This window comes from Ovis aries, chromosome X (genome assembly GCF_016772045.2).
Source record: "Ovis aries strain OAR_USU_Benz2616 breed Rambouillet chromosome X, ARS-UI_Ramb_v3.0, whole genome shotgun sequence".
In the NCBI taxonomy this organism is placed as follows: Eukaryota; Metazoa; Chordata; class Mammalia; order Artiodactyla; family Bovidae; genus Ovis; species Ovis aries.
In genome coordinates this window covers 60,629,169-60,642,578 of record NC_056080.1, presented here as the reverse complement: position 1 = coordinate 60,642,578, position 13,410 = coordinate 60,629,169, and the positions used below count along the sequence as shown (strand labels likewise).

Sequence of the window (13,410 nt, the reverse complement as noted above, 5' to 3'; positions counted from 1 at the left end):
ATACATTATGTTTATGAATTGAAGGCCTCAATATTATTAATATGTCAAGTCTTGCTAAACTGTTTTACAGATTTAACATAATTTAAATAAAAAATTAAGTACATTTTTAAAATAATTGGCAAGATGAATCTAAAATTTCTATGACAATGCAAAAAACAGAATAATTTTTTTTAAAATATGGGATATAATTGCTTTACAAGTTATGTTACTTTCTGCTGTACAACAAAATTAATCAGCTATATGTATACATATATCCTCTACCTCTTGAACTTTCCTCACACCCCACCCCAGTTCCACCCATCTAGCTCAATACATAGCACTGAGATGTGTTTTCTGTAATATACAGCATTTGCACTAGCTGTCTCTTTTACACTTGGCAGTGCACATACATCAGTCCCAATCTCCCAATTCATCCCACCCTCTTCCTCCACCATGTCCACATGTCCATTTATGCCAGTGTCTCTATTCCTGCCTTGCATATAGGCTCATCTGTACCATTTTTCTAGATTCCATATATATGCATTAATATATGATATTTGTTTTTCTCTTTTTGATTTACTTCACAATGTACGACAGACTTTAGGTCCATCCATGTCTCTACATATGACACAATTTTGTCCCTTTTTATGTCCGAGCAATTTTCCATTACATATGTACCATATCTTTATCTATTCCTTTGTTGATGGACATTTAAGGTTGCTTCCTTGTCCTGGCTATTATAAATAGTGCTGCCATGAAGTTGGGGTGTAATTATTAAAAATTATGGTTTTCTCAGTAGTGGGATTGCTGGGTTATATGGTAGTTCTATTTTTAGGTTTTTTTTTTTTTTAACTCTACACTGCTCTCCATACTGGCTATTTCAATTTATACTCCCACCAACATTACAAGAGTGTTCTCTTTTCTCCATATTCTCTCCAGCATTTATTGTTTGTAGATTATTTGATGATGGTCACTCTGATCATTGTGAGGTGATATCTCACGGTAGCTTTTATTTGAATTTATTTAGTAATGAGTGATGCTGTGCATCTTTTCATGTATTTGTCGGCCATTTATATATCTTCTTAGGAGATATGTCTATTTAGGTCTTCCACCCAATTTTTGATAGGGTTGCTTATTTTTTTGATTCAAGCTACATGACCTGTTGTATATTTTGGAGATTAATCCCTCATCAGATGCCTTATTTGCAAATACTTTATCCCATTCTGAGGGTTGTCTATTTGTTATGTTTATAGTTTTCTTTTCTGTGTAAAAGATTTTAAATTTAATTAGGTCCTGCTTATTTATATTTGCTTTTATACTCTTTATATGTGAATATCTATTCATTAATCTGGGAGGTGGGTCAAAAAAATTCTTGTAATTTATGTCAAAGAGTACTCTGCCTATGTTTTCCTCTGAGTTTATACTGTCTGACCTTAAATTTTGGTCTTTAATCCATTTTGAATATATTTTTGTCTATGGTGTTATGCTGCTGCTGCTAAGTTGCTGCAGTCGTGTCCGACTCTGTGCGATCCCATAGATGGAAGCCCACCAGGCTCCCCCGTCCCTGGGATTCTCCAGACAAGAACACTGGAGTGGGTTGCCGTTTCCTTCTCCAATGCATGAAAGTGAAAAGTGAAAGTGAAGTCGCTCAGTCGTGTCCGACTCTTTGCAATCCCACAGACCGCAGCCTACCAGGCTCCTCTGTCCATGGGATTTTTCAGGCAAGAGTACTGGAGTGGGGTGCCATTGCCTTCTCTGGTATGGTGTTATCAGTTCAGTTCAGTTCAGTTCAGTCGCTCAGTCGTGTCCGACTCTTTGCGACCCCATGAATCGCAGCATGCCAGGCCTCCCTGTCCATCACCAACTCCACGAGCTCACTCAGACTCACGTCCATCGAGTCAGTGATGCCATCCAGCCATCTCATCCTCTGTCGTCCCCTTCTCCTCCTGCCCCCAATCCCTCTCAGCATCAAAGTCTTTTCCAATGAGTCAACTCTTCACATGAGGTGGCCAAAGTACTGGAGTTTCAGCTTTAGCATCATTCCTGCCAAAGAAATCCCAGGGTTGATCTCCAGAATGGACTGGTTGGATCTCCTTGCAGTCCAAGGGATTCTATTCTAATTTCATTCTTTTACATGCAGTTGTTCAGTTTTCCCAGTACCACTTATTGAAGAGACTGTCTTTTCTCCACTGTATATTAGTGCCTGATTTGACATAAATTAGGTAACAGTAGGTTTATGGGTTTATCCCTGGGCTTTCTATCCTGTTCCATTGATCTATGTTTCTGTTTATGTGCCAGTACAATACTGTCTTGATGACTACCTTTGTAGCTTACTCTAAAGTAGGGAGTCTGATTCCATCACTTCCATGTCTCTTAAGATTTCTTTGGTCATTCAGGGTCTTTTGTGTTTCCACACAAATTGTAATTGTTTCTTGTTCTAATCTGTGAAAACTGCCATCAGTAATTTGATAGGAATTGCATTGAATTTGTAGATTGCTTCTTGGTGGCTTCCCAGGTGGTGATAGTGGTAAAAAACAAACAAACAAGCAAAAAAACCACCTGCTATTTCAGGAAACATAAGAGACAGAGATTCAATCCCTGGGTCAGGAAGATTCCCTGGAGGAGGGCATGGCAAACCACTCCAGTATTCTTGCCTGGAGAATCCCATGGACAGAAGAGCCTGACAGGCTAAAGTCCATAGGGTCACAAAGAGTAGGATACAAATGAAGCGACTTAGCACACATGCACAAATTGTAAAAATTTTTGTCCTAAATCTGTGAAAAATGCCATTGGTAATTTGACAGTGATTGCATTGAATTTGTAGACCTTCAGGGAGTATTTGTAACTTTTATCATATTGATTCTTCCTATCCAAGAATATGGTATATCTCTCCATCTCTTTGTGTCATCTTTGATTTCTTTCATCAGTGTCTTACAGTTTTCTGAGTACAGGTCTTTTATCTCCTTAAGCAGGTTTTCTTGTTATTATTGTTCAGTAGCTGAATCATGTCTGGCTTTTTGTGACCCCATGGACCCCAGCATGCTGGGCTCCTCTGTCCTTCACTATCTCCTGAGATTTGCTCAGATTCATGTTCATTGAGTCAGTGATGCTATCTAACCATCTCATCTTCTGCTGCTCTCCTCTGCTTTTGCTTTCAATCTTTCCCAGCATCAGGGTCTTCTCCAATGAGTTGGCTCTTTGCATCAGATAACCAAAGTATTGGAGTCAGCTTCAGCATCAGTCCTTCCAATGAATATTCAGGACTGAATTCCTTTAGGGTTGACTCGTTTGATCTCCTTGTGGTCCAAGGGACTCTCAAGAGTCTTCTCCAGCACCGCAGTTCAAAAGCATCAATTCTTCAGCATCAGCTTTCTTTATGGTCCAACTCACACACCCATACATGACTACTGGAGAAACTATAGTTTTTGCTATATGGACCTTTGTGGGCATTTCAATATGCTGTCTAGGTTGATCATAGATTTTCTTCCAAGGAGCAAGCATCTTTTAATTTCATGGCTCTATCCACCTGGTAAAGGTGTCAACCCAAACCAGTGGTTTTTGATGTCCCTTGGCTTTTTGCATATGAGTGAAGTCTATCTGCCAGTCCTCTCCAGGATATCTTCCTGTACACTGTAAGCCTGGGAGAACTGAGTGGTTGTTATGGGAATTATTCTGACAGCCTTTTCATCCTTTAACAATCTGGCTTATAAAAATGAGATTAATAAAAACTTATTAATAAAAATGTATTAAAGCCTTTTCCCTTGAAAAGACTCTTAGGAAGTTGGTAAGTATTTTCAATTCCCAAATGGAAAGTTTGGTGTAGAGTTTTAAGAATTTTCTGTTGGGTGCTAGAGAGAGGGCAACACAAGTTTTTCATCTTCTGTTTGAAGTCATTCAGAGGGGAGTAGAGAATCTTAAAGAGAAAAAGAGTATTGAAGTTCCTCGGGAGAATACTTGGGTTTTACGTCAGTGGGAATCTTATCACAGAAGAGGGAAGCCTGAGTATTAAAAGGTGGGTGGCTGCCTTTTTCGCTTGTCAGTTGGCTCTCCTATTTCCCTCCATTATGTCAAAATTATCCCTTTGATGCCCCCAGGAGTATATTACTGCCGCTTCTTTGGGTAGCTTAAGTGCATCTAAGAGGTGCATAATTTCTTGGTAGTATTTAATGGGGATGACATTTGAGGTTTCTTTACTGAGTTTCTTTACTTCCACATGGCAGCATGAGCATGATGGATTAAGTAAGCATATTTAGAGTCAGTATAGGTGTTCACTCTCATTAGTCCCCAGCTGTAAGGCTCTGCTTAAAGCAATCAATTCAGCTAATTTAGCACCAGAGGGTCAGGCGCTAAAATTTCACTCTAGAAAATTTTAGATAATGTGACCACTGCAAAACCTGCCTTATGGTCTCCTTTATCCACGAAGGAGCTGCCATCTGTAAACATAGTTTCATCAGGATTTTCTAAACGCTTATCTTTTAAGCCCTCCCTGGCTGAATAATTTAAAGCTAGGACTTGATGGCAATCGTGTTCTGACTTCTTATCTAATCACTCAGGAAGGAATGTTGCTGGGTTTAAGGCTGAACAAGTTTTTAGCTGAACTATGGATCCTTCTAAGAGCAGAGATTGGTATCTGAGAAGCCGATTGTCAGATAACCATAGCCCTCCCTTCAGTTCAGTTCAGTTCAGTTCAGTCGCTCAGTCGTGTCTGACTTTTTGCGACCTCATGAATCACAGCACGCCAGAGCTCCCTGTCCATCACCAACTCAGACTTATGTCCATCGAGTCAGTGATGCCATCCAGCCATTTCATCCTCTGTCATCCCCTTCTCCTCCTGCCCCCAATCCCTCTAAGCATCAGAGTCTTTTCCAATGAGTCAACTTTTCGCATCAGGTGGCCAAAGTACTGGAGTTTCAGCTTTAGCATCATTCCCTCCAAAGAAATCCCAGGGCTGATCTCCTTCAGAATGGACTGGTTGGATCTCCTTGCAGTCCAAGGGACTCTCAAGAGTCTTCTCCAGCACCACAGTTCAAAAGCATCAATTCTTCGGCACTCAGCTTTCTTCACAGTCCAACTCTCACATCCATACATGACCACTGGAAAAACCATAGCCTTGAATAGACAGGCCTTTGTTGGCAAAGTAATGTCTCTGCTTTTCAATATGCTATCTAGATTGGTCATAACTTTCCTTCCAAGGAGTAAGAGTCTTTTAATTTCATGGCTGCAGTCACCATCTGCAGTGATTTTGGACCCCCCCCCCCCCAAATAAAGTCTAACACTGTTTCCACTGTTTCCCCATCTATTTGCCATGAAGTGATGGGACCAGATACCATGATCTTCGTTTTCTGAATGTTGAGCTCTAAGCCAACTTTTTCACTCTCCACTTTCACTTTCATCAAGAGGCTTTTGAGTTCCCCTTCACTTTCTGCCATAAGGGTGGTGTCATCTGCATATCTGAGGTTATTGATATTTCTTTCAGCAATCTTGATTCCAGCTTTTACTTCCTCCAGCCCAGGGTTTCTCATGATGTACCCTGCATAGGAGTTAAATAAGCAGGGTGACAATATACAGTCTTGATGTACTCCTTTTCCTATTTGGAACCAGTCTCTTGTTCCATGTCCAGTTCTAACTGTTGCTTCCTGACCTGCAGATAGGTTTCTCAAGAGGCAGGGCAGGTGGTCTGGTTTCAGAATTTTCCACAGTTGATTGTGATCCACACAGTCAAAGGCTTTGGCATAGTCAATAAAGCAGAAATAGAGGTTTTTCTGGAACTCTCTTGCTTTTTCGATGATCCAGCAGATGTTGGCAACTTGATCTCTGGTTCCTCTGCCTTTTCTGAAGGCAGCTTGAACATCTGGGAGTTCACGGTTCACGTATTGCTGAAGCTTGGCTTGGAGAATTTTGAGCATTACTTTACTAGCGTGTGAGATGAGTGCAATTATGCGGTAGTTCAAGCATTCTTTGGCATTGCCTTTCTTTGGAATTGGAATGAAAACTGACCTTTTCCAGTCCTGTGGCCACTGCTGAGTTTTCCAAATTTGCTGACATATTGAGTGCACCACTTTCACAGCATCATCTTTTAGGATTTGAAATAGCTCAACTGGAATTCCATCATCTCCACTAGCTTTGTTCATAGTGATGCTTTCTAAGGCCCACTTGACTTCACATTCCAGGATGTCTGGCTCTAGGTGAGTGATCACACCATTGTGATTATCTTGGTCGTGAAGATCTTTTTTGTAGAATTCTTCCGATTATCAGATGACCATAGCCCTCCCTTAGAGTTTAACATTACAGAGATATCATGTGAATATAGACTGTCAGATCTTGGCCTATAATTAACTTAGTAGTTTCAGGAATTAATAGAGCTACTGAGGCTACTATTCATAGACAACGTGGCCATCCTTGGGCTACAGAATCGAGCTCTTTTCTTAAATAAGAAATAGATTATTGTGGGCTTCCTTTGGGCTGAGTTAGAACTCCCAGTGCTATTCCTGATCTCTATGTTACAAAAATATTAAATTGGTCTTCTTCAGGCAGGCTGAGAGCAGAAGCCTGAAGAAAAGACTGTTTTAAAGTCTTAAATGCATGTATTTCTCCATTTTCCCATTGTGATATCTTTTGTCCTGATTGTTGAGTCTCTTTTAGTAACATATATAAAGGTTGAACCAGCTCTTCATATTTGGGAATCCAAATCCAGCAGTAGCCAGTTATATCAAGGAAACCATGGAGTTGTCTAATAGTATTAGGGAGATTATGTTGTAAAATGGATTCCATTATTTTTTGCTCCATGGGAGAGTTTGAATACTAACTATCTGACTTCTTGGCACATTTGAGCTTTGGATGTTGATATCTTGTAGCCACATCGAGCTAGATAGTTAAGAAGGTCACAGGTGGCTTGATTACATTTTTTCTCTGTGTCAGCACAAAGGAGAATATCATCTACATATTGAATGAGTTTGATAGATTCAGTTGTCCAAAAGGCAGATAGGTCTTTGGCTGAAGCCTGCCTGAATAAATGAGGGCTATCTCTAAATCCTTGAGACAATACTGCCCATGTTAACTGAGTAGAGGAATTAGTTGGATCCTCAAAAGGAAGCAAAAATTGTGAACTTTGAGCTAAGGGTATGCAAAAAAAAGGCATCCTTCTAATCTAAAATGGTAAAATAAGTGGCTGTTTCTGGGATTTGGGAGAGTAGAGTATAGGGGTTAGGCATGACAGGATGTAATGGAATTACTGCGTCTTTACTGGGGCAGAGGTTCTGAATTAGACACCATTCCCCATTAGGCTTTTGGACTCGCAGAATAAGTGTATTACACGGGCTGTTACATTTGATTAAGAGCCCCTGTCCTTTGAGATTTTTAATCAAGGGAATGAGTCCCTGTTTTCCTTCTGGCTTTAGAGGGTATTGCTTCTGATGAGGAAAGTTATTAGGATTTTTAAGAGTTATCTGTACTGGTTGAGCTGAGATGGCTCTTCCTATCTTTCCTCCGGTTGCCCAGATTTCAGGGTTAATTTCTACTTTTGTCAGGGATAAGCATAAGTTTTCTGTAGATTCCACTTCCATATGAATGGAAGCATAAATTTTACATAGAATACCTCTTCCTAAGATGGGGGTTGGGCTATCTGGTATTATCAGAAAGGCATAAGAAAAAAGAATAAAATCCCAGTTACAACTCAACTGCTGTGTAAAGAATTGTGTAATCGGCTTTCCAGAAATGCCACCTATAGCAGCTGACTTAATAGAAGGAAGACCCAGATTAGAGAGGAGGGCTGAAAAATTGGCTCCTGTATTGAGTAGGAAGTTAACAGGATGGCCTCTTACAGTTAGAGTCACCTGAGGCACCTGTGCGATGATGAGAACAGGAGCCAAAATGGGAAGCCCTGGGCTCCATCAGTCTTGATCCTGGGTCTGAGTTTCTGAGCCCTGAAACCTACATCCCTGGGGACAGTTATTCTTCCAGTGATCTCCTTTGCAAATGGGGCAAGGCCACTGTGGTGGCCTCTGCTTGCCTTGAGGGCATTGTGCCTTAAAGTGTCCATCCTTGCCACAATGGAAACAGACTCTAGCGTTTGGCTTTTGTCCTCCCACCTTTGAAGCCTTAAAGTTAACTCCCTGTAGGGCCATAAAAAGAGCTTCAGCCTTTCTGTTTTCTCTCCTCTCTTTTTCCCTATACTCCTCTTGATCTCTGTTAAAGAATACTGATATGGCAGCTCTTAGGAGACACTCTAAATCCATATTAGGGCCGAAGGCCAATTTTTGGTTTCTTCCAAATAATTGGAGCCAATTGAGTAATAAATTAGTCTTTAGGGATAAGTTGGCCCCCTGGGATATGTCACACGCTCGCAAAGTAATGCTCAAAATTCTCCAAGCCAGGTTTCAACAGTATGTGAACCAAGAACTTTCGGATGTTCAAGCTGGATTTAGAAAAGGCAGAGGAACCAGAGATCAAATTGCCAACATCAATTGGATCATAGAAAACGTAAGAGAGTTCCAGAAAAACATCTACTTCTGCTTTATTGATTATGTCAAAGCCTTGGCTTTATGGATCACAACAACTGGAAAATTCTTAAGAAGATGGGGCTACCAGACTGCCTTATCTGCCTCCTGAGAAATCTGTATTCAGGTCAAGAAGCAAGAGTTAGAACCAGAGATGGAACAATGGACTGGTTCCAAATTGGGAAAGGAATACATCAATGCTTTATATTGTATGCAAAATACATCAGGTGAAACGCTGGGCTGGAGGAAGCACAAGCTGGAATCAAGATTGCCAGGAGAAATATCAATAACCCCAGATATGCAGATGACACCATATTTATAGCAGAAAGTGAAGAAGAACTAAAGAGCCTCTTGATGAAGGAGGAGAGTGAAAAGTTGGCTTAAAACTCATTATTTAAAAAATGAAGATCATGACATCCAGTCCCATCACTTCATGGCAAATAGATGGGGAAATAATTGGAACAGTGACAGGCTTCATTTTCTTGGGCTCCAGAATCACTGTAGATGGTGACTGCAACCATGAAATCAAAAGACACTTGCTCCTTGGAAGAAAAGCTATGACCAACCTTGACAGCATATTAAAAAGCAGAGACATTACTTTGCTCACAAAGGTCCATATAGTCAAAGCTATGGTTTTTCCCAGTAGTAATGTAGGGATGTGAGAGTTGAACCAGAAAGAAGATTGGGCACTGAAAAATTGATGCTTTTGAACTATGGTGTTGGAGAAGACTCTTGGGAGTCCCTTGGACTGCAAGGAGAGCAAACCAGTCAATCCTAAAGGAAATCAGTCCTGAGTATTCATTGGAAGGACTGATGCTGAAGCTCCAATGCTTTGGCTATCTGTTGCAAAGAACTGACTTACTGGAAAACACCCTGATGCTGGGAAAGATTGAGGGTAGGAGAAGGGGATGACCGAGGATGAGATGGTTGGATGACATCACCAACTCGATGGACATGAGTTTGAGCAAGCTCCAGGAATTGTTGATGGACAGGGAAGCCTGATGTGCTTCAGTACATGAGGTCACAAAGAGTCAGACATGACTGAGCGACTGAACTGAACTTAACTGAACTGAGGAATCTGGGTCCAAATAAGTGTAGTCTCTCAATGTCTCCCTGAGCCCTTCCAGAAAAGCTATGCGATTTCCCTCCCTTTCCTGAGTCAATCCAGATAGTTTGGAGTAGTTTAAGGACTTAGCTCACAATCTTCAAAAGCCTTAATGCAAGTGGTGAAGTGAACTCTCCTCCAGTCATCACTGTCTTTGTCGTGTGCCCAATTAGGATTAGCTATGAGCACTGCCTGGAGTCCTGTAGGTAACCAGGCTGATTCACTGTCAGCTCTCCCCTGCATGTTAGTAGAGTACCATTCATTTCCCCATTCTTGGGCATTTTTATTTACTCTACTTCTTTCATTGTCAGGATTAGCATATCTTTCCTTGCCATTTCAAAAGATTAGCTTAGACTCTGGAAAACACATATAATTATCAGGATCTCTAGTAAAGCTTCCCTAATTTAATTTGTCTTTTCTTGGAGAGGGAAAAGGATATGGTTTTGCATGGGTCCCAAGTCCCCATTAGGAACTTCCTGTAATGGAAGGAGGGAAGGATACAGCCTAGAGATCACCAAAGTTGTTTAGGAGCCACTGGGGTAGGAGCTGCTGCTGATTCCAGAGGCATTGCCAGAGATTGTGGCTCCTCTTGGCTAGGATTGGGCAGCCCTGGATAAGGGGGAGAGTTTGAACCCAAGGGTTTGGTGTAAGTTATAGGTAACATAGAAGGAACAAGCCCACAACTCCTGCCTAAGAGGGTGTTTTCTCTCAAGACAAAGAAAACCTATATATATGGGACTTCTGAACATTTTCCTTCTCCTCTACAAAGGAGGTCTATTTGGAGGATGGTATTATAACTAAGTGAGCCTTCAGGGGGCCATTTTTCACCATCAGGTAGATCATATTGAGGCCATGCCTCAGTGCAGAAAAAGATTATACACATCTTTAACAGGGTCTGAGGGTCAAACTTCTTCCAGTTCTTCAGTATACATGCCAAAGGCATCCACTTTGAGCCAGGTAGGGAACTCGAAGACGTTGCTTCTATCTGAAAGAGAGAAGACCAGCATACAGCACTCTTTGTCTTTTCTCTGGTTCCTCTGATAGAGGGTGTCTCCTACTTGAGGAGTGGGAGCAAAGAAACACCATTAATGTATGCTTCCCTCAACTTTGGTGTGGACCCAAGCTTGACCACCCTTATCCAGGTGCCCTGGGCCTTTGTCCTCTTCCTGTCTCTATCTTCACTTTCATCTAGAGATAGGTAGAGTGAGACTTCCACATGCCATGTTTTTATAGCATAGGTGGACTTCCTATGCTCTTGAACATTGGGTATGCCTGAAGTGGAGTTCCCCTTAAGCAAGCTATGCAGTGCACAAGGTTTTGTAGCATTTACCCACCCTCCAAAATGATCCTACCTTAAGTGAAAAATCTCATGACCTCTAAATGTTAGGAAAGAGAAATGATAGATGTCCGGAGGTTCTCACTGAGGCAGCAGCCTAGCAGAGGTTTTGCTCAGCACCTCCAGGTTGGTTGACTGGCCAATACCGAGACCTGAGGCCACTGTCTACTAACTCTGTCTGCCTTTGGAATTCATGCAGGCTTGTGAAACAAAGAGTGGCTCAAGAGACCTGCAGTTAGATTAGGTAACAAGAGGTGAATGACAGTGTTGAGAGTGTCTGTGTTTACTTTGAGTAGGCATTGAGGAATCCTGGATGAGCCCCCAAAAGATGAGACAGGAATCCCGAGTTCTTGTCCATGGAGCAAAGAATGGAATCCACAAACATGCAAACACTCATGGTAGCAAGCAAACAGGATTTATTAAAGATGAGGCAAGTACAAAGCTCTTAGCATAGACACTGGGAGAGGGTAAAGAGTGCCCTCAAGATGGCACTTAAAGCAGTTTTTATATCCTTCCTTAAATCACATTATTTCTAACCAATGAATTTAAGGTCAAGATACCTAACATCTTTATGGCCTCTCTTGATTCTTGGATTAAATTACCACCCTTTTTCATGCCCTCTGGTTATTTTTACCATGAACCAGATGTATGGGTTTAAGATTAATGATCTCCAATTGTTTTTCCCTCAAGCATATGGAACATAATTTAATTTCTGCTCTTCCCTGGATCTGAGTGCTGATAATTTATCAGACTAAAGACACATTCCAGGAATTCAGGACAATGGAGCAGGATATTTACTGCAAACAAGACCCAGGTTTCAGAATTCTACACTGACTGCCTAGTAATTTCTACCTCAGTGAGGCCCTGATGACCTGCACCTCCACAGGAGCCACTCTGACACTAGCAGGTAGTTTTGGTTCAGTCTCCTGTGGGGTCACTTCTCCTTTCCTCTGGGTCTTAGTGTGTGAAATATTTTGTTTGTCCCTCCAGTCCTTCCAATACTGGAGTTTCTGTTTCCTACAGTCCTGTGGAAGTCCTGTAATCAAATTCCATTGGGTCAGATTCCCTGGGTATTCCCAGTCCCTTTGTCAGATTCCCAGGCTGGGAAGACTGACATGGGGTTCAGAATCTTCACAACAGTGGGGGAGCCTCTTTAGTATTATTATTCTCCAGTTTGTGACTCACCCATCAGAAGGTTATAGGATTTGGTTTTATCATGATTGCACCCCTCCTTCCATCTTGCTGCAGTTTCTTTGTCTTTGGACGTGGGGTATCTGTTTTCAGTGGGTTCCAATGTCCTCATGTTGATGGTTGTTCAATAGCTAGTTGCAATTTTGGTATTCTTGCCGGAAGAGATGAACATACATCCTTCTACTCTGCTTGAACTGCAACCTCACATCAAACATTTTTGAAAATGCTTCTTATACACGCTTTTTTATGTACAAATATTTATCTTTTAGTCTTTCACAAATGCCATTACTTCATTGAATGGTACATACAATTTTTTTTAATTTTAGTGAACACTACCTGCCTTCCACAAAGTTCTGTATGAATTTATTATATTTTCATCAACAGTGTATGAGAATGTTTTTCCCATCACCTTCATCAGTATTTTATACTACCATCATTTAAAATTCTTGTCAGTTTGATGGATGAACAGATCACATTCTAATTAGATTAGAATCACCAATATTATAAGTGATCTTTGAGCATCATTTAATTTGTTTTTTAGCCTTTTGGATTCCCTATTATGTGAATTGCTTTTCTTATTTCTCCATTTCCAATTGAATTGTTTCTCTTTTCTGTCTTGGTTTGTAAGTGTTCTTTTTACATTCCAGATGTTAATTCCATGAAAATAATTTTCTAAATCTATTAGTTTTATTTTATGTTTGCTTTTTGTTTTAGAAAGTTTTTGCATTTTGATGTCAAATTTATAAATCTCTTCCTTTAAAATTTGGATTTTTAATCTTATATAAGAATTTCATACTCCACATTTACAAATATTTGCTAAAATCAATAACTGTTTTCCACATTTAACTGTTTAATTATTGTGAAATTATTTACTTTTGTAACTAGTATCAGATGGGGATTTCTTTCTTTCTTTCTTTTTAAATAATATGACCAATTGTTCCCAATCTATTTAGTAAACTCAACCATTCTTTCAGCACTAATGTAAAATACCATCTTTGTTACATATCAATTCACATCTTTATCTATGTTTATGGCTATAAACCTATAGTCCGTTCCTAGATTCCATTTTGTTCTATTGATTTGTCTGTTCTTGTGCTGATTATACTTTTTCAATAATTAAAGCTTCGTGTTTTGATATCTGATGGGAAAATGTTTATGTTACTTTTATTTTCAAAAATATTATATATATATATATATAGGTGCATTTCTTCTTGAGAACAAATTTTAAAATTTCCACTTAAATAAGACATATTAGATTTTATTGAGATCTCTTTAAATTTACAGAGCAATTTTGAGAGAATTAT

The 13,410-nt window shown here is 40.1% G+C and overlaps 1 protein-coding gene across 16 annotated transcripts in view; it reads left to right on the top strand.

Annotated features, from left to right (window-relative positions):
- OPHN1 (oligophrenin 1) overlaps nt 1–13,410 on the top strand; it is a 716,686-nt gene that overhangs the window by 695,147 nt on the left and 8,129 nt on the right. The window lies entirely within an intron of this gene.